Raw genomic sequence first — 4,990 nt, 5'->3', positions numbered from 1 at the left:
CACTATCCCTATGCTCAGGGAAATGGCTTATTAAATCAATTTGTATAATCAGAATTTCTAATTAATGTGACTGGAGGAAATATAAGAAAAGCAAATGGCAAACTGACTGATGTTCCTGGGAAAGTACCCATGATCAGTGGCAGTAAACAAATGAAACAGAAAACCTGATGGAGTACAAAGATTAGGAAGAAAACTACGTAGATGACAGAGCTGGGATAACTGAGCTTAAAATTGTCTGATATCTGATCTAAATCTAGCATGGACAAGCTGGAAGAACAGCAGAAACATGAACACAACCAGTAGACTGGGCATTGGCAGATACCAGTTGTTTGCTCTTGTGAATGTCACAAATAATATGGAAGAGGTAGTTACGTACGTAAAGAATTTACCTACATGGAATTGTACAACAGTCAGGGTGGCCAAGAGGAAGGTGGCGAGTATGTTTTGCTGTATTTGGAAAGTCCCAGTGTAACTGTAGATAAGTAAATAAGGAAAACGAAATGTGTAGGAGTAAATCATGATGAGAAGCCTTTGAAAAGACCTTATAATTAGTTCAGAAATTCCTATACTTGAGTTTAATAAAGTAGCTCAAGTATATACAAAATGCTTTCAGAATCAGAATTCCCAAAGCCTGAATAAATGTTGGTGGGCAGGAACACATTCACATAAAGGCTGTGTACCGTGCGGGTTACCCAAAGTCTACTTCCCACGGTCTCCTGAATGTGTGTGCCTGTGTTAAAAACTCAGCCCACCTAGCTGTTCATCCTCCCTTTCAGGATGCTTGATAAATGGAAACCTGGGGAAGGTAAACTCTGGTTTTCATCATATTCATTCTCTAACCAATCATCAGGTTCTGTGTTGTTCCTCCACAACTACTGTTGCTATAGTCTTACTGAATTGAAAAAAAAAATATCAAGGAGATTACACAGTTTGAAAATATTCAGGTCTGAAGATAAATATGAAGAAAACTAATGACCCTCCTTCAAAGCCTGTATGCCGTCAGTATTACTAGGAATACAGTCACCAGGAGTGACATGCAGCAATACTTGTATTTATAATAGTTTCACTAACAAAAATACACTCAAAAGGCCCTTGTTTGGGAACTATGACAAACTGCAACATATTGTTTTTAAGTTACCATTTGCAAAAGTTAAGGAGTCAAATATTATTAGTTATTGCCCTCTGACTGGTCCGTCTAATACTTAATGGCCCATATAATTATAAATGATCAGACGGGATGGCCCAGGTTAGGCACATCTATGGTGTTGTGAACAATTATTAAGGTTGCGTCACCACACTAATAAATTTGATAACATTGTCGTGTTCAAAATTCGAGCCAATTAACTTATGGTGCAACTGTGCCAAATTTGACCTGTCCAGCCCACTCCTGAGTCCTGACCCCCGGATTGCCACTCAAGTGTCGGTCCCTGGCAACAAGTACCTAACCATTAGTTACTATCCTCTGGGAATAAGCATGCATTGTACGGGATAGAAGGCCAGCAGTGCATGTCAATATGTCATATGCCAAGACCCAAACAGGTAAACAGCAATCACGATGCTAACTTTGGTCCGTGTCGCAGTAAAGATTCCACTGTTCCAAAATGTCCCTGCCTAGACACACGACCCAGCTGGCCTATTCATACGAACGAAATGCAGCCCATGATCAGGATCACTGATAACCCAGGGCAATGACTAATTAACTATCTCCTCCTCGATACACCTTCATAATAGCTGCTCAGCATTTCATGCAAATGAAGATAATGAACAATAAGCAAAATCTTATTCTTTGTGTAATTAGATTTATATATTAATATTTTCACCTGGTTAGGTCTACCTCTTTATCAGTCTACCTACCTATAGAAAATCCACTTCCATACGTTTGTGTTAAGTGTGTGTGTGTGTGTGTGTGTGTGTGTGTGTGTGTGTGTTAAGCAGTGACAATCACTAACCTGCAGCAACTGCTGGATCATTCAGTCCAGCCTGGCTGTCGTTCAGACATCCCGGGGAGTGTCTGTTCAGCCGCTCGTCTGCTGGGGGTATATAAAAAAGTATATACCTGTGTGATATACCTATGTGGAGAAAAGGAATAGCCTATATGCTAGACAATCCTTCCAGGCTGTGTTATTGTATAAAAAACATTTATTCTAGAAAGGTTTTCTTTTATGGTGTTTTTCACACACCATTTATGCATGAAAAGCAGGAAATAAAATATACTGACAAGGAAAGGGTAACAGCGTGGCAACAAATCGACTCACTGGGGCCTCGCCCGCTGCACCCCGACATCTGAGCCAAGGAGGCTTGCCTACCCTTGATATAAACCGTTCACTGACGCACCGCTGAGCTACAGTCACCAGTCTCACACACACACACACACACACACACACATCGATGTACGGGACACGACTGTCTGTTAGTGTTCGAGGAATGTCTTAAACTCACCCATATGTCTGCATCCCTAATTAATTAAGTCTCGTTGTGGTGTTTTTTGCTTTATTTTTGAGCACATATCGGCAGCAAAATGATGGAAGAGGTGCCACTCACCCATGCGGTCAGCAAATTATGATGGGCCGGGAGGGAGGACTACAGTTTAACGCAAGGCCAGGCACATTACCTCGCCAGTGCATCTGCAAGACTGTGGTCTGTTAACTGCAAGGATACTACATAGTCCCCATGTTTGGATGTAGAGCTTTCTAGAATTCTTGATTACCAGACATCTAGCAACTACCCACGAACCGAAGTTTCAACCACCGGTTCAGTTTCCCGTTCGCCGCACGGCATCTCGCGTAGTGACTTGTCTGGGTGTTGTTATTAGGCTCTCAGTCGCCTGGAGAGGTGCCACAACACAGCAAATGATCGTACTGGATCTCTCAGTGTGTGTTCAGAAGAGGAAACAAAGGCTGCTTGAATATGGAAATTACGCCTCTGCGAGGCTCCTTCCTTATCGCCCTTGTACCGGTGTGTGTGTAAGGGGGGGGGAAGGGTAAGGACTGAATGGAGGATGTTCCCGTCTGACGATCATTAGAATGTTAATCTATTAACATTGTGCCAAGAAAGAGATTGACAAATATCCTAATATACAAAGTTCAAATATTAAAGTCGAACTATAGTGAACGGATAAGATATTTTCGAGAATAAGGCTTGTCAGCGTGAAGCGTGATGTTTTCTTATTAACATATAGACTACCTATTAAGTAAACTACTGGATTCATTCATATTATTTAACGGTTAATAACACCATCCGGCGTGCCTCGTTCCGCTGATTTACTGATTGAATAGTCAACATTCATTACTGTTGGCTTGTTAGGTATTTGGTTGGAACAGTTGCCATGACAACATAACGTCATATATAGACTGTGTGTGTGTGTGTGTGTGTGTGTGTGTGTGTGTGTGTGTGTGTGTGCCACGCACGCCAAACAAGCCTGATTGAGAATGACACGTGTAGAAAAGCTTAAAAATTCGGACACTTGAATCTTAGTCATGCGTACTTTTTCAATCTGTGCTAACATTGTCAAATCTTATCAAAAACATCTAAATAAAAATATAATTATTCAAACATATTAGCGTCCACCTGAACTCGATTAGCATTGAATATTCTATCAACAAAGATCAAGTACTGCGTGACTGTCACGGTGACTGCACAGGATGCTTCATAATGAAAAAACCTGCTCGGGACTCACCTGCTGGAAGCTGAAGGGCATGACGCGGGTGTCGGAGGAGCCGCCGCCCCGCCTGGAGCCGCGGTGCCGCCTCGCCGCTCGTCTCGTCGGTAATGAAGATTTACTTCCTCGTGAAGCGGTGCTCCAGGCCTGGGTCGAGCACCGATTCGAAAGTGTTAGTTGAACCCATAAAGAAAATTAGCAAGCTGTTTCTATTTTTAACTTTAATGCCCATCTTAGGTCCTCCCCTCCCATACACATACTCGTACATAAAAATGCCCTCCTGTGTGTTCAGACGATCCCAGAATTATTGAGTAAGCGGCAAGGAGCACCTGATAGCTATGAGTATAAGAGAGAGAGAGAGAGAGAGAGAGAGAGAGAGAGAGAGAGAGAGAGAGAGAGAGAGAGAGAGAGAGAGAGAGAGAGAGAGAGAGAGAGAGAACTATCCGTAATTGGCAAAATAACATCATCTCAGGGCGCCTCCAAGCACGCACACGCACACACACACACACACACACACACAGTCATATCCATGCGCCCTGAGGGGAGGGTGAGGGGCCCCCATTCCGCCTCTTAATTGTGCGGCGAGTATAGTTACTTATAATTATAGTTAAATGGTTAGTTTAATAGATAGTTCAATAGTTAGTTTGTTAGATCGTTAGATGGTTAATTACTAGAAGTTAGTTAGTTAGGTAGTTAGGTAGGTAGACACTAGGAGATTCAAGGGAGTATACGCTACAGCTGAGCCTGGCCGCGGTGCTCATCTCCTCATTGGCTTCTGGGCTTGTGGTATATATAAACCACAGTTTACCTTCTCCAGGTTTCTCCAGGTAAGTACTCATTTGTCGACCAGCCAGAAAAGGAGGGCAAACAGCAGGCTGGGCTGGGCGCCGATTACTTGGGCCGGGATTCGAACCCAGGCACTCAGATTAGTAGTCAAGCATTTTAACACATTCACCACGAAGGCACCGATCACAGCTTTATTACAAGTGCATTACTGCATAAGATGTATTTCATGTATATATACACATATATATATATATATATATATATATATATATATATATATATATATATATATATATATATATATATATATATATATATATATATATATATATATATATATATATATATATATATATATATATATATATATATATATATATATATATATATATATATATATATATATATATACATATATATATATATATATATATATATATACACTTCAATGAGGACAGCTTACATGTAGCACGCTCGTGTGTGTTATGGGCATCACAGCAAGGTTTGTAGTTTCCAAGTTATCTCAGCTCGCCAGAGGAAAAATAA

The sequence above is a fragment of the Eriocheir sinensis genome, unplaced genomic scaffold (genome assembly GCF_024679095.1).
Source record: "Eriocheir sinensis breed Jianghai 21 unplaced genomic scaffold, ASM2467909v1 Scaffold45, whole genome shotgun sequence".
NCBI lineage: Eukaryota > Metazoa > Arthropoda > Malacostraca > Decapoda > Varunidae > Eriocheir > Eriocheir sinensis.
This window is presented reverse-complemented; position numbering follows the sequence as displayed.